This window comes from Jaculus jaculus, chromosome 9 (genome assembly GCF_020740685.1).
Source record: "Jaculus jaculus isolate mJacJac1 chromosome 9, mJacJac1.mat.Y.cur, whole genome shotgun sequence".
Lineage (NCBI taxonomy): Eukaryota > Metazoa > Chordata > Mammalia > Rodentia > Dipodidae > Jaculus > Jaculus jaculus.
In genome coordinates, this window is record NC_059110.1 from 115669872 (window position 1) to 115696347 (window position 26476).

Below are 26476 nucleotides of genomic sequence, written 5' to 3' on the forward strand. Positions count from 1 at the left end.
TAGTGGCTGGAGGCCTTGGCATGCCCTTTTTTTTTCTCTCTCTCTATCAAATAAATAAATAATAAAAAATGTAAAACAGGGGCTGCAGAGATGGCTCATCAGTTAAGGCACTTGCCTGTAAAAGCCTAATGACCCAAGTTCAAGCCTCCAGTGCACATGTAAAGCCAGATGTGCACAGTGGCATATGCATCTGGAGTTCCTTTGCAAAGGTTAGAGAACCTTGGCACACCCATTCTTGCCTTTTCTCTGAGGAGCTTGATTGGCGCTGGGCGCACGCCTTTAATCCCAGCACTCAGGAGACAGAAGTAGGAGGACTGCTGTGAGTTTGAGGTCACCCTGAGACTACATAGTGAATTGCGAGTCAGCCTGGGCTAGATTGAGACCCTACCTCAAACAAACAAACAAAAGTAAAATACATTAGCAAAATTAGAAAAAAAATCCATACGATCCTTACATCCATTCCCTTCTACCCCACTGAGAAAGGGTCACGGTAGACAGCACGTTTCATTGTCACAGTTCAGGTCTTTTCTTCGCTTCGGTAAAGCTCTCATTTTGCCAGCTTTGTACGGCTCTGGATATTTTTTATTTTAGGGACAGAAAGAAGCAGATGGAGAGAATGGGCGCGCCAGGGCCACTAGCCAATGCAAACGAACTGAGCCACCTTGTGCAGCTGGCTTACGTGGTCCTGGGGAATCGAACCTGGGACCTTAAGCTTCGCAGGCAAGCACCTTAGCCGCTGAGCCATCTCTCCAGCCCCACACACTGCTTTAAATCTGGCTTCCAACACACAGGCCGGTCTGCTCCTCACGTAACCTAACCCAGCCTCAGGTACTCGCAGAGCCAAGCACACAGTAAGCTGTTTCTAGCCCCACTACGCTCCCCTGAAGGAGCCACGCCCTCCAGCAGAAAGGAAGTAGAACACCAGACTCAGAGCCCGAAGCGCCTTGCCGTCTCCAAGGTAACCGAAGTCAGAACTGGGAATGCCCACGCATGCGCACACCAGCCCTTTCCTCTCGTAACCCCTAAAAGAATGCGAACAGTTTAAAAAAAAAAAAAAAAGCTAAACGCGCATGTGTGGTTACACATCAACCTCCCCGTGGCCACTTACGCCTTCTGTCTGCGAGTCCGCCCAGCTATCGCTGGAAACCTTAGCCGGAAATAGTGCCCATATTTGGAAACCATGTCTCACAGCCAATCATCGCTAGGGAGTGCGACCCCTTTGACCCCGCCCACTTCTCCAGTTAGCCAATGAGACATCTCCCCTTAGCCTGTCCGTCGTCGGGCGGTGCGGCCCGAGAGAGGAAGCGCGAAGCCCGGCAAAGAGGCAGCCCGGGGGGCGAGGGGCGTGGTCCCAGGGGCGGTCCTGGGGCGGGGCGACCGTGGGCTCCGAGCTCTGCGGTCAGCGACAGGCGGCGGGAGATCGCTGGCCAGCGACGCGCCACAAGTCGCTTGTTTGGGGAGATCGGCGCTCGGCCGGTAGGTGACTGGGCGCGACCCCGAGACCTAAAGCGGGGCGCCGAGGGAGTGGCGGGAACGCGTCGCCCCTCTGCCCCGGGGAGCGGGTGCGGGGGTCAGGCTGCGGCCTGGCTGTGGGCGACAGCATGGTTGGGATGGGCGGCCCGGCGGCGCCCGCGGTCTGACCCTTTCGCACCGGTGCACGCGCTGCCGGCGCCGCGGCCGCTCGCGCCGCGCCTCCTCCCGGCTGCACACCCACAGGCCACGCGCGCTCGGGGATGCCCTGCTTCCCCTTCCCCAGCCCGGAGCCACCGAGCTCAGCTGTCCCAGCGACGGGCCCGGCACTGTTCCACCCCGCTTCCTGGGTGCTGTCCTTCCAAAGGTGCGCACTCCCGACCTGCCCTGGCCGGGAACTCCTCCAGCCGTCCCTGGGCCACTGGCGATGGGAGAAGGCGCCGAGCCTGCCCAAGGCGCCCCGAGGGGACAGTCGCGCTGTCTACCTGCCGTACCCTCTCCCTTCGCGGACACTGGACCTTCTCTGTAATTCTGTGTGCTCCACTCGGGGACTTGAAATGTTTTATTTAGCTTTAACAGTCCCATCTTGGAAACTCGTGGTAGTGGAAGCTGAAGTCGTCTTGTACCCCGTAGAAAGAAGCCACTGGTTCCACGTAGAGATCCCCACCTTCCCAAGGGCTTCATTGTTGCCCGTTAACTTCAGAAATTCTTTTCTTCCACGTTAAGGTTAAAAGGAGTGTGATGAGTGTGGCAAGAGGAGACGAATGGAGAAAAGGTGCAACAGTCAGTGGTGTGGATGACAAAATTATTGTTGTTGCCTGTAGACGATGAACACCAATGACTAAAGGATTCTAAAAGCGAGTTGAAATTAAATGAGGAGAGTGGGGCCGCGAGCAATGAACTCAGTACACTGAAGTTTAATTCTAGGAAAATTTTTGAAAACCCTATGACTAGAAACATGATCTTTCTGAAAGATTGGAGATAGAATCTTAACATAGTGATGCGTTTCTTACGTAGTATCTTTATACCTGCACCTTTTCCCCTTACCTCTGTGTGGTAAGATGTATAGTATTGTCAGTTCATAAGGGGAGGCAGGTGGGGTCGAGGCAACACATATCTTGTCTGAGCCTATTCCATAGGTAGGAATGAGGATGGGTTCTCTACATCCCTCAATCAGGGCCACATAAGAGAACTCGGTGTGGTGTTTACGTTCTCAATGGAAGAGGATATTTAGAAGGTGCTTGCCTTACTTAGGATGTGTTTGGATTTTCTCTTGATATTTTCAAAGTGATATCAAAGTCAATTCCTTTAGAGTGATGCCAGACTTCTGAGTTTTGGTTTTTTTTTTTTTTTTTTTTTTTTTTTTTTTGGTTTTTCGAGGTAGGGTCTCACTCTGATCTAGGCTGACCTGGAATTAACTCTGTAGTCTCAGGGTGGCCTTGAACTCATGGCGATCCTCCTACCTCTGCCTCCCGAGTGCTGGGATTAAAGGCCTGTGCCACCACGCCCGGCTTAGTTTTTTTTTTTAAATATATTATTTATTTGGACAGAGAGAAGGAGGCAGACAAACACAAAGAGTGAGTGAGCATGGGTGTGCCAAGGGCCTCCTGCCATTGCAAACAAACTCCAGACACATGCACCACTTTGTGCATCATATATGGGTACTGGGGCATTAAACCTGGGCCGTCAGGGTTTGCAAACAAGTGTCTTTAACTACTGAGCCATCTCTCCAGCTCTGACTTCTGAGTTTAATTTTTTTTTAATATTTTACTTTATTATTTATTTATTTTGTTTTTTCAAGGTAAGGTCTTGCTCTAGCCCAGGCTGACCTGGAATGCACTATGTAGTCTCAGGGTGGCCTTGAACTCCGAGTGTTGGGATTAAAGGTGTGCGCCACCACACCCGGCTTATTTATTTGAAAGCATGAAGGAGGCATAGAGGGAGAGAAGGGCGTGCCAGGGCTTCCAGCCACTGCAAACAAACTCCAGATGCATGTGCCACCTTGTGCATCTGGCTTATGTGGGTCTTGGGGAATTGAATCAAGATCCTTTAGCTTTGTAGGCAAGCACCTTAACCACTAAGCCATCTCTCTAGTCCTGACTTCTGAGTTTTTCAAACACCTTTAAGACATCTTTAAAGCTGAGTATAGTGGTACATACTTGTAATCCTAACACTTGGGAGGCTGAGGCAGGAGTATTGCTGTGAGTTCAAGGCCAGCATGTTCTACATAGCAAGACCCTGCCTCAAAACACCAGAAGGGGAGGGGCATCCTAATGTATTTGGAAGGTTGTGATACATTTCTCAGAAGATCTCAGAATAAAAGTAAGCGTGTGTGACTTTAATTTTAGAAATAAGTACCCAGGAATATACATAAATATATAGTAGCAGTTTGTGAAATCAGATAGCAATCTTCTGATTGTTTTCTGGTATCTGTTAAGGGTTTGTGGGAATGGTACCACAAACAGAGACCTTGCCAAATGAACCTTTATCTGTTAAACAAAAACGTTTGGTTGTGCCGTGTAGGCTCAGCAGATGGAGGCTTGGTTCCTCATTCTGGTTTTCCTGACGAACACTAACTCCTTTGTGATCTGCCCGGAGTATTTGTGTATCACTGAAGACCAAGAAGAGGGCTGGCCCTGATTGGTTCTTCAGCACTAGATAACTATTGTGAGGTTTTTGGTGAGTGATACAGGTCCACCCCTGGCCAGGGGCTGATGAGCCACCTGTAGGGTAGTGAAGGAGATAAAAGTTTAGCCCAGGCTTGTTTGCTTTGGGCCTTTTGGCCCCTCTTAAGAGGGTTGTGTCATCACGTTAACCTGTGAGGTCACTTTTCATTTCCTATTTTTTTCCTTTCTTGCTGGACATGAGCTTTCCCAACACGCACGCATTCCCCAGGAAGAGGTGACAGGTTCATCCTGGTTGGCTTGACAGCTGTTCATTTTGGGGGAGAAAATAGAAATCTTAAAACTAAGTAAGAAGTCAGTCAGCTTGCTACACGTAGAGGCAGCATATTTTTACCAATGGCTCCCACCATCTCAAAACTGTTTTTTTTTTTTTTTTTTTTTCCTGGCAAAAGGTTAAAATGCAACTAAAATTCTGCTTTCGTGATTAATAAGTCACTACCGCAGTTGTGTCTGATGCTTCCTGTTTGCCCCATTTTAGTGTGTCAGTTAAACTGGAAGCATCTGTGTATTCTGGGCACTTTTGATGGCACCAGTGTGAAGTGGGCTGGGGGAGGACAGTTTGGGGAGTGGATTTGGGGAGCTCTAAGGATAAGCCAGCCCTCCTGGGCTCTGCACACCAGGATCCTGAATAGGGGCAAGGAATGGGGTTGAGCATGATCATGGAAAAGAGTAAGCATTAAACTGGAGGCTCTGCAGCTACTTGCTGGTACTTACTGAAAGGTGGCTGGAAGCGGAGCAGGAAGGGAAGGCCAGGCCAGGCAGCACAGGAGAGCATTTCAGCTGCAGGAAGCGGGGGTGGGGTCCCTAGTTCTGGGTTTGTCTTACTGTCTCAGTGACAATGCAGACACTGACAAGGACTCATTAACAATGCCAGGGCCTCCAGCCAATACAAACAAACTTCAGATGCATGCATCACTTTGTGCATCTTTATGTGGGTACTGGGGAAATCTAACCTGGGTCGTTGGGCTTTGCAGGCAAGCGCCGTAACTGCTGAGGCATTTCTCTAGCGTCTGCATTTTTTTATAGTACTTATGTGAAGAAAGTCTGGGATAAAGATCAGAAAAGTGAAGCCTAGAAACTGGGGGAGATGGCTCAGCAGTTAAAAGTGCTTATTTGCAAAGCTTACTGGCCCAGGTTCAGTTGCCCAGTACCCAGAGGAAGCCAGATGCACAAAAGGGTACATGCATCTGGAGTTTATTTGTAGCAGCAAGAGGCTCTGCTGTGCCCATATTCTCTCTTTTCCTCTTTCTCTCTGCTTCCAAATAAATCAATAAATAAAATGAAGCTGAAGTGAAATGGACATGAGTCCTTGGAAACCCACTTTTCTTGACATATACTTTTCTGCTTTTTAAATCTATTTATTTATTTATTTGAGATGGAGAGAGAGAGAGAGAGAATATGGGTGTGCAGGCCACCAGCCACTGCAAATGAACTCCAGACATATGCACCACCTTGTACATCTGGCTTATGTGGGGACTGGGGTATCAAACCTGGGTTCTTAGGCTTCCCAGGCAAGCACTTTAACCACTAAGACATCTCTCCAGCACCTACTTTACTACTGCTTTATAATAGTAATTTGCTGAAGAAATGATAAGGGTCTTCCCCCCCTCCAAAAAAATGTCAGTTTTGAACCTAATTGAACCAGGAAAGCAGCTTTATTCATCTACTAATTATAACAATTTTGAAATATGTATATATTTAAATATTTTTATTTATTTATTTGAGAGAGAGAGAGAGAGAAGGAGGCGGGGGGTGGGGAGAATGGGCATGCCAGGGCCTCCAGCCATTGCAAATGAACTCCAGATACATGTACCACCTTATGCATTTGGCTTACATGGGTCCTGAGGAATTGAACTTAGATCCATTGGCTTTGCAGGCAAGTGCCTTAACCTGTATGCTAATTCTCCAGCCCTACTAATTATAACAATTTTTAACTGACATCAGGAATCAATGAATAATTAATTTATATTGGTTGTTAATTAATAAAAGCCTTGCTGGGCATGTAGCATGCACCTTTAAGCCAAGCACTTGGGAGGCTGAGGTAGGAGGATTGCTGTGAGTTTGAGGCCACCCTGGGCTAGAGAGTGAATTCCAAGTCAGCCTGGGCTAGAGTGAAACCCTGCTTCAAAACAACAACAAAAGACTAAAAGATAGATAGCCAGTTATCTGAAAAGGTTTGCTTCTGCCCATTTTTTGGATATGGAAACTAAGGACAGAGGTCAAGTGATGTGTCCAGAGTGACAGCCCATCTGTGGTGTCACCCACCGTGCCCAGTAGGTTTAGGCTGTCTGCTGTGGTCGATCTGGGTCTGCAGTCTGTGCGCCCTCAGGCAAACCCCTTAACTTCTCAGTTTGGAGTGCCTCATCTGTTGAAAAGGTTGCAAGCAGAAGAAATGAGGAGGTCTGTGTGCAGGGCCCAGCACAGTGGCAGTCACTGTTATTGGTCGTTGTTTTCATAGTAATATCAGTAGTAGCAAACTGCCAATTACTACATGACTGACTAAACCTGTTTTCTTTTTAATATTTTTATTTTTACTTATTTGCTTATTTTAGAGAGAGAGAGAGAGAGAGAGAGAGAGAGAGAGAGAGAGAATGGGCAAGCCAGGGCCTCCAAGCCACTACAAATGAACTCCAGATGCATGCGCCACCATGTGCATCTGGCTTACATGGGCTCTGGGGAATGGGACCTGGGTTCTTAGGCATAGCAGGAAAGCGCCTTAACCACTAAGCCATTTCTCCAGCCACCAAACCTGTTTTCTATAAGATGATGTCAAGAAGAGTCAGGCTGCCTGACCAGCCAGAGTCATTTTCTCAGTTGGAACTCCAAGGTCTGCTTTTCCATCCAGGAAGGTTTGGCTGTCAAGTCCTCCCAGTCTTAACCTATATTCTGCCTTCGCTACACTCCAGAGGAGCCTAAAAAGGCCCAGAGTTGGTGGCCCTAAGTAGGGGATACCCACAAGCCTCCCAGGACTCTGAGCCAAACAAAGTTTGGGCCAGTCTAGGGGCTCCCCAGTGTCCTCCATGTGGTTAAGCAGGTCCCAGTATTACCTTGGGGTGAGGAAGAGAAGACTTTGTGGAATGGAAGACAGTAAGGACTGGGTCTTTGTTTAGAGGACTGGGAGACCTTAGATTCTCTGGGGGTATGGTTCCCATCAGCACCCAGCACTCCATCCCCTTCCTCTTTTTTCCTTCATACATTTGTGTGTCAGTTTATCTCCACAACCTGGTCTGGCTGGGTTTGCAGTCGGGAACTTGCAAATATTTCTTCAGATTTCACAAGAAAAGAAAAATCCATCTTAGATTTTGAATTCTTCTCCCATCAGGCTGACATTCCTTTGAAAGAACATTTTGTTTTGTCTTGGGGAAGCTGTCTTGATGGCCGAAGAGTCATTTCTAAAGTGAACCTAGTTTTTAGAAAAAATAGATCACCGGATGTCAAGCCCCGTGCGGAGCTCAGCTCAGCTGAAAATGAAAGCAGCGGTGGCAGGCCTGGAGTGGCACTTGCCCTCAGGCAGGCGGGGAGGGCAGAGCTTCAGGACCTTGTTCAGTCACTGCCTGCCCCATTTGATAGGCGCCTTAGTCATTTTCCAATCAGCTTTGTTTAGGTGAGTGGAGCACTTTCTCTGGAAGGTGAGTCACCCATGCAGGGGTGTAGGTGACAGGCAGTTTGTTCCCCAGCTCAGTTGCAGAGGAAGTCCTGAGCAGACCTTGTTGAGGAGCCCTCTGCCAAAGATCACCCTCATTCCAGCCCAAGGGCTAGGATTAGAGCAGGAAACCAATGAGAGGCTCCTGGGGCCCTGCTGACTGACAGGTCCATCCTCTGGCCAGTCATGTGGACAGGGCTCAGAGCCCAGGTCAGCAGTGTCACCGTACTCCTGAGTCAAGCCACCTTGAGGGTGGAAAATGGCTCCCTTCCAATGACAGTCGACAGAGCAGCAGGAGGGGAGCTTCAGCCCTGGAGAGCTGGGAAATCCCTTGGCACAGAACAGAGCGATACAAACTGTACTTTGGTATGGAAGACCTTTTGGGGAACCCTTTGTACCTCTGCCTTCCTTCTGGCCACCTGTGCCGAGGCTCTCAAGAGCTCCAGGGATCGGAAAGGCTGTTCCACCCTGGCTTTCTGGAAGCTTTGGGGATGACCGCAAACCCACTATCTCCTCTGTTGTCTCTCCTTCTAGAGTCTACGTTTTGTCTGATAAAGATGCATGGGGGATGGCCACAACCATCTTTCCCTCCTAGTTTCTGGTGGCTGTAGTCTTTGCTGACCCTCATCCTCTAAAGCCATGATCCCTCAGGTCGTGTCCCTCAGTGTCCTTCCTGGCCTCGTGCACTTGGCATCGCACCCAGAAGCATGTCCAGGATCGTGTTCAAGGCGGGCTTGGCTGTATGGGCTACAGCAGAGGAGCAGATTCTCCCTTGCAAGTGCTGTGGTTTCCTGACACAGCGTCCTCCCCAGGCCCTGTACCCACATCTCAGCAGTCCCTCTGGCATGCTTTGGGCTGGCATAGCTAAATAATCTTGGGCCTCAACCACTTTGTCAAGAAAGAGTTATTTGGGTTGGAGAGATGGCTTAGTGGTCAAGGCACTTGCCTAGAAAGCCAAAGGACCCAGGTTTGATTCCCATGTAAAGCCAGATGCACAAAGTGATGCATGCATCTGGAGATCGTCTGCAGTGGATAGAGGCCCTGGCATGCCCATTCTCTCTTTCTCTCTCAAATAAATAACATTTAAAAAAGAAGTTATTAGCCAGGCCTGGTGGCACACACCTTTAATTCCAGTACTTGGGTGGCAGAGGTAGGAGGATCACTGTGAGTTCAAGGCCACCCTGAGAATACAGAGTGAATTCCAGGTCAGCCTGGGCTAGAGTGAGATCCTACCTCGGAACCCCCTCCTCCCAAAAAGTTATTGAACAATACAGAATGGAGATGTTCACTAGTATTTGTACCCCTGTTTTGCAAAAGGCAGAATAAAGTTGCCCGAGGCCACTTCACTGTGTTCTGTTGCTACAGAATAAAGGAGCTTCTCCTGGAGCAGGAATTTTATTTTATTTTTTAAAATATCTTTATTTATTTATTTGAGAGAAGAGAGAGAGAATGGGTGTGCCAGGGCCTCCAGCCACTGCAAACCAACTCCAGACGCATGTGCCCCTTTGTGCATCTGGCTTACGTAAGTCCTGGGGAATTGAACCGAGATCCTTTGGCTTTGCAAGCAAGCGCCTTAACCGCTAAGCCATCTCTCCAACTCAGGAATTTTACTTTTTTTAACCAACTCCTCCTTTTGTTTCACCATACCGATCCGTCACTGTCAGCCTTCCTGCAAGCTCTGCTAGGCTTGGAAAACCTATGTAGAAAAAAATAAACAGGCTCTCTTATATCTTCATGTGATCAAAAGGAGGCCAAGGTTGATAACAACATACAATTCTGGGCAGGGTTACCTGGAAGTCTCAAAGGTTGTTTGTACCTTCTGGGCACTTTTCTAAGTCTCCAAGCAGTGTCTTATACAAAGTGGGCATTGAGTGACTATGGTAATTGATCACATGGCTCAAAACCTGCTGGGCAGGGTCTCACTGTAGCCCAGGCTGACCTGGAATTCACTCTATTCTCAGGGTGTCCTTGAACTCACAGCAATCCTCCTACCTCTGCCTCCCAAATGCTGGTATTAAAGGCATGTGCAACCATGCCTGGCTCATTTTTAAATTTTTATTATTTTATTAATTTTTATTATTATTTTATTTATTTATTTATTTATTTATTTATTTATTTATTTATTTATTTTGAGGTAGGGTCTCACTCTGGTCCAGGCTGACGTGGAATTAATTATGTAGTCTCAGGTGGCTTCAAACTTATGGTGATCCTCCTACCTCTGCCTCCCAAGTGCTGGGATTAAAGGTAAACGCCAGCACGCCCACGCCTGGCCTATATTATATTATTTTATTTATTTATTTATTTATTTATTTTTTGTTTTTTTGAGGTAGGGTCTCACTCTAGCCCAGGCTGACCTGGAATTCACTATGTAGTCTCAGGGTGGCCTCGAACTCACGGCGATCCTCCTACCTCTGCCTCCCAAGTGCTGGGATTAAAGGCGTGCGCCACCACGCCCGGCTTTCTTTTATTTTTGATAGAGAGGCAGAGAGAGAGAATGGGCATTTCAAGGCCTTTCAGCTGCTGTGAATGAACTCCAGACGTGTGCACCTCCTTGTGGCACATGTGCGACGTTGCAGGCTTGCATTAGTTTGCGACTGGCTACGTGGGACCTGGAGGCTGGAACAGGAGGTCTCAGGCGTTGCAGGCAAGTGCCTTAACTGCTATGATATTTCTCCAGCCCCATTTTTTTTTCAAGGTAGGGTCTCACTCTAGCTCAGGCTGACCAGGAATTCACTGTGCAGTCTCATAGTGGCCTTGAACTCATGGTGATCCTCCTACCTGTGCCTCCCAAGTGCTGGGATTAAAGGCATGTGCCACTATGCTCGCCCATTTTAGTTTTTTTGAGGTAGAGTTTCGCTCTAGACCAGACTGATCTGGAATTCACTATGTACTGTCAGGCTGGCCTTGAACTTAGAGCAACCCTCAGCCTCAGTACTGGGATTAAAGGCAAGTGCCACCACACCCAGTTGCATCTTTTTCTCTAAAGAAGTGGCATGGTACTAGGGAGATGTTAAAGGTCCTTGCTTGTTAGCCTGACGGCCTGGGTTCAATTCCCCAATAACCGTATGAAGTCAGATACACAGTGTGACACATACATCTGGAGTTTGTTAGCAGGGCTAAGAGCCCTGATGTGCTCATTCTTTTTTTTTTTTTTTAATTTTTATTTATTTGAGAGCGACAGACACAGAGAGAAAGACAGATAGAGGGAGAGAGAGAGAATGGGCGCGCCAGGGCTTCCAGCCTCTGCAAACGAACTCCAGACGCGTGCGCCCCCTTGTGCATCTGGCTAACGTGGGACCTGGGGAGCCGAGCCTCGAACCGGGGTCCTTAGGCTTCACAGGCAAGCGCTTAACTGCTAAGCCATCTCTCCAGCCCGTGATGTGCTCATTCTTATTTCTTTTTCTCTCTTTCTACCTCTTTCTCTCTGTCTCTCTCAAATAAATAGAAAAGTGACATGTTGCCTGTGGTTTGCAGGTAGCCAGAGGAGCCCAAGTCATCCCAGCTGGATCTGCTGGGCTTCTCGTGAGAGGTCCTTCCTTGAGGGCGAAACATGAGGTCATACCTGGATGGTGGTCTGTAAGAGCCGAGAGCTGTTGTAGCTCGTCCTTCTGCTGACATTGACCTTTGCCTTTACTGAGCCAGAATGACTCTTCTGATTGATAAGGAGTAGCTGGGAGGCTTGGCAGGAAAGAGGGGCTTAGGCAGCATCAAATGAGGATGCGATTGCCAATGAGGATCGCCCGAGAGTTCTTTGCCCTGGAGAGTTAATCTGGTGAGTGTGGCTCCCTGAGCCCGTGCTAGCAGTCTCACGTGGTGATGCTGTGCTTTGAGAGGATTGAGGGGTTTGTGTCCCAGCCCCCCCGTGTCGCACAGGTACGCAGATCAGCCCAGGTGAATATTCTGTAGTTCCGAGGTTCCTCTTCTTACTCAATTAGAAATAAATGGGTCACCAGGTCAGCATTTCGGGAAGAGGTTTATGGGCAGACTCACCTTTCTTGTTGGGACACAGTCAGAATGCCACCACCGTGATGTGACCCTTTCTGCAGCCTCTGACTGCATCCCCTTAGTGTGCCAGATGATCGCCACGCACCGTGCGCACATGTCCTAGTCTAGGCAGGCTCTCAGAGCCTGTGGCCTGCATTCATTAATTTCTTTAGTGTTACGTATCCCTGACTGACATAGGCCTCACTACATAGGCCAAACTGGCTTCATACTTGCAGTGCTCCTCCTGCCTCCACCTCCTAAATGTTGGGATTATAAGCACATGCCACCACCCACACCTGGCGATTCAAATATTGCTCCACTCAAGGAATGCTAAGCAAGAGTCGGCTGAGCCCCGCTCTGCTGGGTGCTGTCGCCTCACTGTTTATGGTGCATCTTGGTTTTCGGACCTTCTGGTGCAGAAGCAGTAGGCATTCATTAGAAACGACTTTGGCTTAATTTGATCTCTTCCTGGGCTAGTTATACATGCTCCAGGACTGGGAGAGGCAATGAGATACAGCTCCCTGTCAGCCCCACTATCACGAGGGGTCACAGCCACCACTCTAGCTTGCTGTGTTGTTAATCTATGACGGCTGGTAAGCTATGACATTAGCTATATTAAGTACATACATGTTTATGATATTGTCAGCCTATTGGAAGCAAGCACCTTTAACTTTGGAGCCACCTCTCTACCCAGTTCTCAGTTTGCTGGGCTGTTAAATCATTGTAAGTTGAACATTTGTTAAAAAAACAAAACAACAACAACAACAAAAAAAAACAAACAATGGAGGGCTGGAGAGATGGCTTAGCAGCTAAGGCGTTTGCCTGCAAAGCCAAAGGACCCAGGTTCAACTCCCCAGGCCCACATAAGCCAGATGCAGAAGGGGACACACGTGCCTGGAGTTCATTTGCAGTGGATGGAGGCCCTGGCGCTCCCATTCTCTCTCCCTCTTTCTTTGTCAAATAAATAAATAAATAAAAATAAAAATATTTTTAGAAAAGTAGGTAGAGAGCTGCAGAGATGGGTTGGCGGTTAAGGTGCTTGCCTGCAAAGCCAAAGGACCCTGGTTCATTTCCCCAATACCCAAGTAAAGCTAGATGCAAAAGGTGGCGCATGTGTTTGGAGTTCATTTACAGTAGTTGGAGGCCCTGGTGTTCCCATTCTCTCTATTTACCTCTCTCTCTCAAATAAAAATAATAAAAATAACAAGTGGAGCTGAGGTACTTCCCTGAAGGAGCTCACCGTGGAGGGAAGGAGACACAACACAGCTAGAGCCAGTGTACACTGCTGTGTTCACACAGAATTCCCTGGCAGGAGGAACCCCCCCCACACATCCCTTATCACCTGCAGGTATCTGGGCAGGAATGCCTCAGTATTTCTCTCATCCATGGGCCATGTTCTGTGTGTCAGTTTGGAATAGGAGCCTGATAACAATCTGGAAACTTCAGCCCTCCAGGGCACAGGCATGCATGTTCAAAAGTGAAGGCACAGTAGTGGAAACATGCTCAAGCATGGTTTACACAGAAGCACACAGTGCTTGGCGTCCCTCAGACATGAATCGTAGGCAGATGGTCCAAGGCCTGACCCATGGCTGGCCTTTTGACAAGGGTCAGCATTCCAAGATGGCCTTTCTGGGTCATCTGAACAAGGAAAGTTCTTATCGGTCTTGGTCATTGTCATATTCCCACTGGCCACTCCAGCACTTGGAATGTGGAGGCCGCTGGGTAGGATAGGTGTTTGTTCTTGAATGATAGTGCAAGATTGCAAGATATGGGGCAGGGAGATGGCTCAGTGGTTAAAGGTGCTTGTTTGTAGAGTCTGCTGGCCGGAATTCCATTCCCCGGTGTCCATAAAAGGCTGGGCACATGGCCAGGTGTGGTGGTGCACGCCTTTAATCCTAGCACTTTGGAGGCAGAGGTAGGAGGATCACCATGAGTTCAAGGCAACCCTGAGACTAGATAGTGAATTCCAGGTCAGCCTGGGCTACAGTGAGACTGTCCTTTGAAAAACCAAAAAAAAAAAAAAAAAAAAAAGAAAAGAAAAGCCGGACACAAAGTGGCACATGCATCTGTGATTCCCAGTGTGCCTGTGACAATGGGAGGCAGAGGCAGGAGAGAATTAGAATCTTTTGGGGGAGGGGGTGAAGGAGTGGCGGCTAGACTATCATGCTTTTAGTAGCAAGAGGCAGACACTACCCTGTCTCAAAGAAGGTAGAAAAACATCGGGACCTAGAGGTTGTCCTCTGACCTCCACATGCACGCCTGGGCATGCGCACACACCCCTTCCTGCCCCACACATAGGCACACAAACAACAACAAGGAGGCTTAAAAAAATAAAGGAAACAAACCAGGCATGGTGGTTCATCCCTTTTAATCCCAGCACTTGGGAGGCTGAGGTAGGAGAATCACTTGTCAGTTCGAGGCCAGCCTGAGCTACAGTGAGACAGTGCCTTGAAAAAGACCAATAAATAAATAAATAATAAACAAACAGACAAGCAGTAAAACAATAATAACCCCCTTAAGAAATAAAAAGAAGGGGCTAGAGGGATGGCTTAGCAGTTAAGGTATTTGCCTGCAAAGTCAAAAGACCCAGGTTGTCCCACATTAGCCAGGTGCACAAGGTGGCACATGTGTCTGGAGTTCTTTTGCAGTGGCTGGAGGCCCTAGCGTGCCCATTTTGTCTCTTTCTCTCCCCCTCTCTTTCTCTCTGTCAAAGACATAAATAAAAAGAAGGGGCTGAAGAGGTGGCTCAATGGTTAAGGTGCTTGCCTGCCAAGCCTAAGGACTCAGGTTCAATTCCTCAGTACCCACATAAGCCAAATGCACATGGTGGTGCATGTATTTGGAGTTCATTTACAGTGGCTGGATGCCCTGGTGTACCCATTTTCTCTCTCTATTTGCCTCTCTCTGTCATTCTCTCTCTCTCAAAATGGATAAATAAAATTTTTAAATAGTAATAATAAAAGAAGAAGAAAAACAGACATGTAGATCAGTGGAACAGAATAGAGAACCCAGATGTAAGCCTAAGTAGCTATAGCCACCTGATATTCGATAAAAATGCCAAAAATACTTATTGGGGAAGAGACAGCCTCTTCAGCAAATGGTGTTTTGAAAACTGGATATATATCTGCAGAAGGATGAAAATAGATTCTTCTCTCTTGCCATGCACAAGAATTAAGTCCAAATGGATTAAAGACCTTAACATCAGACCTGAAACTCTGAAACTGCTAGAGGAAAAAGTAGGGGAAACCCTTCAACATATTGGTCTTGGCAAAGACTTTCTGAATACAACCCTAATTGCTCAGGCAATAAAACCACAGATTAATCACTGGGACCTCATGAAATTACAAAGATTTTGCACTGCAAATGACACAGTGAAAAAAGCAAAGAGGCAACCTACAGAATGGGAAAAAATCTTCGCCAGCTATATATCTGATAGAGGATTAATATCTAGGATATACAAAGAACTCAAAAAGTTAAATAATAAGGAATCAAACAAGCCAATCAAAAAATGGGCTATGGAGCTAAATAGAGAGTTCTCAAAGGAAGAAATACGAATGGCATATAAGCATCTAAAAAAATGTTCTACGTCACTAGTCATCAGGGAAATGCAGATTAAAACTACATTGAGATTCCATCTCACTCCTGTCAGATGGGCCACCATCATGAAAACAAATGATCATAAATGTTGGCGGGGATGTGGAAAAAAAGGAACCCTTCTACACTGCTGGTGGGAATGCAATCTGGTCCAGCCATTGTGGAAAACAGTGTGGAGGTTCCTAAAACAGCTAAAGATTGATCTACCATATGACCCAGCTATAGCACTCCTAGGCATATATCCAAAGGACTCATCTCATTTCCTTAGAAGTACATGCTCAACCATGTTTATTGCTGCCCAATTTATAATAGCTGGGAAATGGAAGCAGCCTAGATGTCCCTCAACAGATGAGTGGATAATGAAGATGTGGCACATTTATACAATGGAGTTCTACTCAGCGGTAAAGAAAAGTGAAGTTATGAAATTTGCAGAAAAATGGATGGACCTGGAAAGTATTATACTAAGTGAGGTAACCCAGGCCCAGAAAGCCAAGCACCACATGTTCTCTCTCATGTGTGGATCCTAGCTACAGATGATTGGGCTTCTGCGTGAGAATGAAAATACTTAGTAGCAGAGGCCAGTAAGTTAAAAAGGAGACATAAAGGGTAGAGAAAGGAAGGGAGGAGGATACTTAATAGGTTGATATTGTATATATGTAATTACAATGATTGTAATGGGGAGGTAATATGATGGAGAATGGAATTTCAAATGGGAAAGTGTGGGGGTGGGGAGGGAGGGAATTACCATGGGATATATTTTATATTTATGGAAAATGTTAATAAAAATTTTTTAAAAAATAGAAAAAAAAAGAAGAAGAAAATGCAAGACACATCTACAGTCCCCCTGCTAGGCCCTGCTGGTCAGAATGAGATGAGAGCCACAGGCTGTTTCCCAGTCTGAGATTCTCCTGAGGACATGGGGTACTCTGACCCAAACCCTTTCCTCTCTCCAGGAGAGAGCAGAGATACAGCCCATGACCCCTTAGTGAAAACTGGTGTATCAGATACATCCCTGCCACTCATATCCTTACATGGTCACTCAGGACAACTTGTCAAAGAGTATGTAGGGCAGCATCTGAAAGTAGGTCATGGTCAGGTTCCACAGCAAGAGTAGAGTGGACCATGTGCTTCCTTCCATTCGCCCCCCCCTGCCTCCCCCCCCCCCACAATGCACTGGAAGTCTTTTGTGGAAAGTCAAGTTGTTTGGGTTTCTTGTTTATTCTGAAGTTCCTCAATCTACTTCCTCCATTTCAGAACCAGTCACCAGTGACTATAATGAACTTGAATCCTCCTCCCTTATGGGAAGCCTGAACCTGTCTTCAATTTACTACAAGCCTCAAGCCAATCCCACTTATGAAAATCAGATTTACAAACCCAGAAAGGAGGGCACTGTTGATATTTCACCAGCATTGTTTTTCACCACTGAAGTGTTGCTCACATTGATGACCTCAGGGCTTGGAAAGACCATGAAGTGCATTTTGATTTATCAGAGAAACTGCTTTCAGCCAGGCATGGTGGCTCACACTTCTAATCCCAGCACTTAGGAGGCTGAGGCAGGAAGATTATGAGTTCAGGACCAGCCAAGAGTTACATTGCTAGATCCTGCCTCAAAGGACAAACAGGAGGAAAGGATTTAGTTTTGAGGACAATGGGCAGCACTATAGTCTTTGTTGAATGATAGACATTTCAGTCCTCACTTCCTGAGAACGTTCACTGATACCAAATATCCCAATCTGTAGAGTTCAATGACATTTGAATTTTTTTTCATAACATACATAAACTCTTCTTGCTGCTGCTTGTACAATGTGAGTATATATGCAGTTGTTTTTTTCTCAGCACTTCTCTTCCTCCCAGTGCCCATGAGTTCCACTCTCATATTGGTCTCTGGACCAGAGCTGCTCCCTATGACATCCTTTTTACTTGACAAAAAAGTTGTAAGTTGAATTCTGATGCTTATCAGGGCCTGGAGAGCTGACTCATCAGTTGAAGGCCCTTGCTTATAAAGCCTGAAAGCCTGGTGGGCCGGGTTCAGCTCCTTAGTACCCACATAAAGCCAGATGCACAAAGTGGCACGTGTGCCTGGAATTCGTTTGCAGAGGCAGAAGGCCCTGGTGCACCCATAGTCACTGTCTTTCTATCTATCAAATAAATAAATAAAAATATTTTGGAAAGATGTTTATCAGGCCTGTAGAACCGGTAATAACTATATGTGACGGTGGCGGCTGGTGCTTAAGGCTGTTACAGAAGAACAGCAGCATCGACTTGAGGAGCCTAAAGCCAGACTTTGTAAAAGGAATGGCAGATTTGAACATTCTTACAGATTCGGTGCCACTGGCTGAGCTCAGGACACGGACCTGCCTCAAGTCCAGCTTGGAGCCTAGCCCCTTTCTCCAGAACACAGGCTGTCCGCTCATGCTTTCTCATTAGGGTGCTTTCTCCTGGGTCCGTCCCTAGGCTTCTCACTAACACATCTGTGGCTCATGACAGATTCTGTGTTGGAGTGCCACTTTTGAAAGTTTAGCTTATTGGCGCTGGAAGATGGCTTAGCAGTTAAGGGGCTTGCCTGCAAAGCCTAAAGACCCAGGTTCAAGTCTCCAGGTCCCGTGTCAGCCAGGTGCACATGGTAGAGCATGCATCTCGAGTTCGTTTGCAGTGGCTAGAGGCCCTGGTGTGCCCATTCTCTCTCTCTCTGTCTCTCTTAGTCGCTAACAAATAAAAATAAAAACTTTAAAAGGAAAAAAAAGTTTAGCTTATTGGAATGGGGGGGGGTAGGCTGGAGAGATGGCTTAGTGACTAAGGCATTGCCTGCAAAGCCAAAGGACCCAGGTTCAGTTCCTCAGGACCCACGTAAGCCAAATGCACAAGGGGGCGCGTGCGTCTGGAGTTCGTTTGCAGTGACTGGAGGCCCTGCTGCGCCCATTCTCTCTCGCTGTCTTACTCTTTACCTGTTTCTCTCTCAAATAAATAAATAAATAAATAAATAAATAAATAAATAAATAAATAAATAAAATATATTTTAAAAAATTAAAAAAAGAAAGGGGATTCAGTGACATGACTGGGCATGGGCTTTGATAAGCATACCCCACAGCAGATGAACACATCAGGTGCTTCATGGGTACATATATGTGCATACACTGTGACACACACACACACGCACACGTAAAATATGTATGTGTTGCCAGGCATGGTGGCACACACTTGTAATCCCAACCCTTGGGAGGCAGAAACAGAAGACTCACGAAGCAGAGGCCAGCCTGGGATCATAGCTAGACCTTATCTTAAGTCAATAAGTGAACTCATAAAAAAATTAATGGCATAATATTAGTCCTTTGCTCACATAGTTGTAAGGAGTTAAGAAATAATGCATACATTACAGAATATCCAGGAAGCAATAATCATTACCATCATTAATTTGGGTTTACATATATAATTTATGTAAATATTTGATTAGCATGAGTGAGCACATAATTGTGTGTATGCAAATGGAAAGAAAGATTGAAAACACCCAAAGATAACAACAGAGCAACTAATTTCAGCTCTTCAGGCAGGAATTGTGCACTATCAGGTCACTGCCCAGTCCATTTCTTGCCGAGACATGACCAGTAGAGATGGAGGCCAGAGCTGCATCCAGAGAGCTTAGCAAAGCCATCCTGGGCGGGGGGGGGGGGGGGGGGGGGGGGGGGGGGGGGGGCGGACTTGCCGACTGCTCTGCCTGCCAGCTCTCAGGATTCTCTTCCTCCTCCTTTGACAGTGTTCCAGATTTTCTTTCTTTTTGTACCTCCTCCAACTCAAGGTAGGATCTCACCCTAGCCTAGGTTGATCTGGAACTCACTCTGTAGCCCCAGGCTGGCCTCAGCCTCCTGAGTGCTGGGATTAAAGGCTTGCACCAAATGCCCGGGTTGCAGACTTTCTTTCCGATAGTAGAGCTCTGGGCTAGAAGCTGAGGGGCGGATATGAGCCTCCGTAGGCAAGGACTTTCAAGCATCTTGAGCTTCCAGCCCAGGAAAGGGCTGCTAAGCTGTGACAGCTTCCGTCTCTCTGGAGGTCTCACTAACATTCAGGGAGTATGCAGTGCATGCCAGGCATGGAATTTTACAAGTTAAACCTTGTTATAGGAATCATCCAGTAAAATTCTGTTCTGTAGTTCGAGGATGCCTGTTTTGCAGGTGTCATACCGCGTCTCAGATTAAGTGAAACTGCACAGTTGCATACCAGGGTTGAAGGCCTGCGATTTGCATGTGGCTCTTGCATCTTGTTTGTGGCTGCATAGCCAACCCCCAGGGTCAGTAAATGATATGTTGAAATAAGTGTTGGGATTCCCTTGTCATTTAAATAAGTATATAATAAATGATTTTTTGTTTTGTTTGTTTGAGGTAGGGTCTCACTCTGGCCCAGGCTGACCTGGAATTTACTATGTAGTCTCAGGGTGGCCTCGAACTCACGGTGATCCTCCTACCTCTGCCTCCTGAGTGCTGGGATTAAAGGCATGTGCCACCACACCCAGCTATAAATGATTTTTTTTTTTTTCTTTTTCGAGGTAGGGTCTCACTCTAGCCCAGGCTGACCTGGAATTTACTATGTAGTCTCAGGGTGGCCTCAAACTCATGGCGATCCTCCTACCTCTGCCTCACAAGAGCTGGGATTAAAGGCGTGCGCCATCATGCCCGGCTCTAAATAACTTTTAAAGAAGCCACCTATCCATTTTCTCCCCTGCTGCTTGAGGACAAGGATAGACCTTTAGTATATGTGGGAGCCCTGTCTCATGATACCTACTCCATGGGAGAAAAAAGAGTACCCACTAGCAAAAGAATCGCCCAGAAATTTTAATTCCAACAATTTACCACCTAGAATTACTTTCCCAACTGTACAAAAAAAAAGTAAGGAAGATTTGACTTTTTCAGTATTACTCCTAAATGAAAGAAAATCTATTCATAGAAGCGATGGGGCTGGGCGTGGTGGCATACACCTTTAATCCCAGCACTTTGGAGGCTGAGGTAGTAGGATTGCTGTGAGTTCAAGGCTATCCTGAGACTACATAGTGAATTCTAAGTCAGCCTGGGCTACAGTGAGACCCTACCTTAAAAAGCAAAACCGGAAAACAAAAAGAGATGGGTGAACGATTGTACCATTGAATCTTAGGGAGCCACTAAGAATAACAAAATAGATCCTTGTAAGCTGAAAGGAAAGTGTCCATAAGTAAAAGGTAGAATTTATGGAATAGTATGTTCCTCTAAAATGTGCTTGTAAACTGAGTGTGGTGGTGCACGCCTTTAATCCCAGCACTCGGTAAGCAGAGGCAGGAGGATCATTGTGAGCCCGAGGCCACCCTGAGGCTACAGAGTGAATTCCAGGTCAGCCCTAGCTAGAGTGAGACCCTACCTGGTAAAAAAAACAAAAAAGACATAAAATATGCTTGTATATGTTTAGTAATGGAATAACAAGGATTTACACCAAACTTGTTTCTTATGTTGTAGGTAGGAGGGAATTCTACAGATTGCTTTTTATGGTATAAGGTTTTTTCTTTCTTTCTTTTTTTGTGGGGGTATGTTGAGACAGAAGCTTGCTATATAGCCCAGGCTAGCCTCAAATTCACAGAAGTGGACCAGTATGCCTGGCCACTTACATTGTGAATAACTACATTGTACTTGGAAAAAAATCAATTTTCTTTTTACAGAAAAATAGTATCAGAGATTATATATAAAGAAGGTAAAAGAGCAACTAGAGAGAGATAGCTCAGCAGTTAAAGGCACTTGTTTGCAAAGCCTGATAGCCTGGGTTTGATTCCCCAGTACCCACATAAAGCCAGATGTACAAAGTGGTGCATGCATCTGTACTTCCATTTGCAGTGGTTGGAGGTCCTTGGGTCTCCCCCTCATTCTTTCTCTCCCTCCTTCCTTTCTTCCCTCCCCCCTCCCTTCCTTCCTTCCCCACTGTCTGCTTCTTTCTGTCTCTCTCTCAAAGAAATAAATAATTTTTTTTAGAGGTGAATAATCTTTTTCTAATTTTTAATTTTTTTTATTAGCAACTTCCATGATTGTAAACAATATCCCATGGTAATACCCTCCCTTCCCCCACTTTCCCCTTTGAAACTCCATTCTCCATTATATTCCCTCCCCCTCTCAGTCAGGCTTTTATTTAATGTCATGATCTTTTCCTCATATTATGATGGTCTTGTGTAGGTAGTGTCAGGCCCCGTGAGGTCATGGATATCCAGGCCATTTTGTGTCTGGGGGGAGCACATTGTAAGGAGTCCTACCCTTCCTTTGGCTCTTACATTCTTTCTGCCACCTCTTCTGCAATGGACCCTGAGCCTTGGAAGGTGTAATAGAGATATTGCAGTGCTGAGCACTCCTGTCACTTCTTCCCAGCACCATGATGCCTTCTGAGTCATCCCAAGGTCACTGCCATCTGAAAAGAGAAGATTCTCTACCAAAAGTGTGAGTAGCGTTAATATAAGGGTATGAACATTAAGAGAAGTGCTTACTGGGCAGTTTGATGAGCATAGTATATACATTTAGCCAGATAGCAGCAGATGTTACACCTCTAGGGCTCATGACTACCCCATTTTTAGGTTTTTAGTATCAGGGATATATTCCCTCCCATGGAGCGGGCCTCCAGTCCAATTAGAGGGCAGTTGGATTTTACCATGGCAGACGTGCCACTATTGAACCCGTTGGCTCATTTGGCCTGTTTGGCCAAATATAAGGCTTGCAGTGTCCACTGTTGAGTATCTTCACTGGTAATTTCTCTCTCTCCCATTGAACTGCATGCAGAATTCCAGCTTTCTGTCAGCTGGTCTACATGGAGGAGGTTATAATATATTTTTTTTTAAAGAAGGTAAGAGAGGTGTTGTAGACAACTCCATGTTGCTGGGATGAACATCCAAACCAGGCATAGTTTAGGGGAGGGAGGGATTTCTTTCAAGCTCACAGATCCAGTGAAGTTCTGTCTGTTGTGAAGCTGCTTGCATACATCCAAGCAGAGAGAAGAAAAACCAACCAGCAAACATCAAAAAGCAGCAACACAGGGCTGGAGGGATGGCTTAGTGGTTAAGGCATTTGTCTGTAAAGCCAAAGGACCCGGGTTTGATTTCACAGGCCCCACATTAGCCAGATGCACAAGGTGGCACATGGGTCTGGAGTTCTTTTGCAGCAGCTGGAGGCCCTGGAAGCACCCATTCTCTCTCTCTCTTTATTTCTCTCCCTCTTTCTCTCTGTCACATAATAATAATAATAAATAATATATGTATATTTAAAAACGCAACACAAACCAGCAGCAAGTAGGAACCCCAGAGCTCACACCCCTCTGGACACCTTTGGACTGGTATTCAGATCCGCCTCTACTGATCCTTAGGGCTGGACTCCTGTATCCACCCCCACTGACACCTCTGTCAGCCAGGCAGCCAGAATCCCATTCCAAGTTGAATGTCAACACCTGAGTCAATGTGGGGACATACATTCAAACTGTCATAAGAGGTTGGCCAGAAAGACTTGGTCTCACTTGGGCTTCCAGGATGGGAAGCAGCTTTCCAGTGCCACCCCCACCCCCCCGCTTTTACTCAACAGTAGATGAGGGGCCAGTAGTTTTTCTCTCTGGTCCTGTCTGCCATGCTTTCCATTCTTTATGGGCCCGCTTGTGCCCAGGAGCATCCCTGGCATTCAGCAGGAGCATGGCCTGTGGCCACTGCATGCGATCTTCTTGGGTAGATTGTAAATAAGAGCAGGGGAGGGTGCCTATCGCCTCTTACTCCTTGAGTCATAGCTGATAACCTACAGTCCCCAGGGAGAGAATGAAAGGGAATGAAATGGAAACCAAAACCAGAGGGACGAGCTCAAATCGCCCTCCTCCTGTTCAGGTGGCCCAGCTGCCAGGAGCTCTAGTTACGCTGCTCCTTCACCGTGAGCGTTGGGGGGACGTGGGCCGTCCCAGATTCAGCAAGTCTCACTCATAAACATGCCTCCTCAAATCTTGTCCCATCCCAAGAGAGAGTTTTTCAGCCATAACTTGTTTTCATTATAAAAGTCATACTCTGCAGAGAACACCTTTGGAGGGATAGATAAGAAACTGGTAGTGGGGATCCCCTCCAAGGAATGGGGGAAGGGTGGGAAGGGAATAAGCTTCTTGTGGTCTATCCTTTCTGTTTGTTGTTTTTCCAACCAGTTGAAAACACTAATTTACTGAAAAAAATTAAAATTTGAAAACTATTAGGAATTAGTGTTTTTTAATTTACTTTTTGTCCATTTTAATTAATTTATTATTTGAGAGTGACAGACAGAGAGAAAGGCAGAGAGAGAAAAAGAGAGAGAGAGAGAGAATGGGCACGCCAGGGCCTCCAGCCACTGCAAACAAACTCCAGATGCGTGCGCCCCCTTGTGCATCTAGCTAATGTGGGTCCTGGGGAATCAAGTGTCAAACCAGGGTCTTTAGGCTTCACAGGCAAGCACTTAACCTCTAAGCCATCTCTCCAGCCCAGGAATTAGCATTTTTAAATACTAAACAATCCATGAAGCCACCACCAAGGAGAGACTTTGCTGTGACTGGTAGGTGTTTGGGATTCTTAGTTGTTTTTTTTTTCCCTTTCTCCGTGCCAGCTATAAGGACGGGTGGGACACCCATTCCTTGATAATAAGCCTCTGATTAACACCCCCAGAAATCAGAGAAAGCTCCAAGAAAGAGACAAGTACCCCAGATTACTTGACATGACTTTTAAAATTTTTATTTATTTATTTGAGAGAGAGAGAGAATGGGTGCACCAGTCTCCTCCCAGTACAGACGAACTCCAGATGCATGTGTCTCCATGTGCATCTGGCTTAGCTGGGTTCTGGGGAGTCGAACCTGGGTCCTTAGGCTTCGCAGGCAGTTTGTTTTGTTTTAAGATAGGGTGTCACCAGGCTGGTCTCAAGTTTGAAATTGTTCTGGCTCTGCTACCCAAGCAGACCTTACAGATGTGAGCCACTGTTCCCACTGTAATGATTTTTTTGCATGTGTGCAGTATGTGTATATATGGTGTATGCACATGTGTGCACAGGTGTTCACGCTGCATGTCCACACACACAAAGGCCAGAGGAGAACCTCAAGTGTCCTGTTGCTCCATTTTATTTCCTGAACCCAGAACTATTATGTTTTTCAGTCATGCTGGCCAGCCAGTGAGTTACTCATTTGTTTGAGAGAGAGAGGCGCACACATGGCCATGCCAGGGCCTCCTGTCACTGCAAACAAACTCCAGATGCATGCACCAGTTTTCACATCTCACTCCACATGGGTGCTGCGGAATAAGACCAGGCTGGCCGGGGTGCAAGCAAGCTTCTAACACCGCTGAACCATCTTCTTAGCCCCTGTCATCCAGTTTAGAAGTCTGTGTTTTGCTTTGCTTTGTTTGTTTTGTTTTAATGAGGCAGGGTCTCACTCTAGCCCAGCCTGGCCTGTAATGTACTGAGTAGTCTCAGGCTGGCCCCAAACTCACTGCGGTCTTCTTAACTTGGCCTCCCAAGTGTTTGGATTAAAGGTGTGCACACCTCTCCCACCCCCCCGCAGAAGTCTGTGTTTTTATCAATCAAAACACTACAGAGACAGGTGCTGTTTAGGCTCATAGTTTCCATATTCTTCCCCCACCCCTTGTTTTTGTTTTTTTGAGGTAGGGTCTCACTCTGGTCCAGGTCGACCTGGAATTCACTATGTAGTCTCAGGGTGACCTCGAACTCACCACGATCCTCCTACCTCTGCCTCCTGAGTGCTGGGATTAAAGGCATGCATCACCACATCCAGCTTCCCCCTCCCCCTTTTAAAACTACTTTTTTCTTTTTAAATATTTTTTATTTATTTTTATTTAATTACTTGAGAGAGAGATGGGAGGTGGGTGAGAATGGGTGTACCAGGGCCTCTAGCCACTGCAAATGAATTCCAGATGAATGTGTCCCCTGTGCATCTGGCTTTACGTGGGTACTGGAGAATTGAACCCAGATCCATTGGCTTTGCCGGCAAGCGCCTTAACTGCTAAGCCATCTTTCCAGCCCTCCATCCTTTTTCTTTCTTTCTTTTTTTTGCTTATTTTTATTTATTTATTTGAGAGTGACAGAAAAGGAGGCAGTTAGAGAGAGAGAATGGGCACTCCAGGGTATCCAGCCACTGCAAACGAACTCCAGACGTATGCACCCCCTTGTGCAGCTAGTTAACGTGGGTCCTAGGGAATCGAGCCTCGAACCAGGGTCCGTAGGCTTCACAGGCAAGCGCTTAACCGCTAAGCCATCTCTCCAGCCCTATATCCTTTTTCTTTAACATTATATCCTGTAAGATTTCTTCATATTGTCAAAATTTATTTGTAAACATTTTAATGGACGTGCTGTGATTTATTTAATAGACATTTCCCTGTAATTAGATAATTCGGTACCATGCTTTCGTTATTGCAGAAACACTCCAAACATCTGCGGCGGTGCGTCTTTTTCTCTATGTCTGTTTGTTTCACACACGGATTGCGGCGCTGAAGGCCGCGCACATGCTGTGGTCTCTTGCTACAATGTGTACTGTCTCAGTCGCTTTCAGCTGCATTGTTTCATTTGATGACTAAAAGGGCGTGAGGGTGTGACCCAGGGCTACATGTGAGGAGAGAGATTGGCAAGTGCTGTGGGTGGTTAGGAAAGGAGGCAGAGCCTGGAAGTGGACAAACCTAAGCTGAGCTTGGGTAGGATAGGCAGCAGGTGCCAGGCAGCCCACACAAGAAGGTAGCCCACCAGGAGACCTGCAGACTTAGTAGTTAGAAAATTGTGGAGAGAGAGAGGCCAGCCAGAGCCCAGGCCTATGTTTAGGGAAATGGTGGTCAGATAGATTATAGACCACAGACTTGGGACCGGGCCCATAAGCAGTGCAGAGCCAACAGATAGCTTTGAGCCTAAGGCTGTCTAAAGGACATGATGTTTTAGGATGAGCTCAGCCAGTGGGGACAGCAGAGGTCAGGGAGGCCTAGGCTAGTAGAATAGATAGGTGTGACGTGATGGCCCTTAGCATCCCAGGTGGCCTCCGAGACACTGGTGTTTCGCAGACCCGGAGCCAGCCAGTGTTGCCAGGCTTGCAGTGGCAGCTGGGCTGTTGTAGTTTTTATCCCACA

General features: G+C 46.7%; 1 protein-coding gene across 2 annotated transcripts in view; it reads left to right on the forward strand.

Annotated features, from left to right (window-relative positions):
* Nucleotides 1-1362: 1362 nt before the first annotated feature.
* The window catches only part of Map3k14 (mitogen-activated protein kinase kinase kinase 14), a 65728-nt gene continuing 40614 nt past the window's right edge, over nt 1363-26476 (forward strand). For both annotated transcript variants that reach the window (XM_004655326.2, XM_045159732.1), the window contains exon 1: nt 1363-1476. The gene's annotated coding sequence lies outside the window, so the exon portion shown is untranslated. The remainder of the gene's footprint in view (nt 1477-26476) is intronic.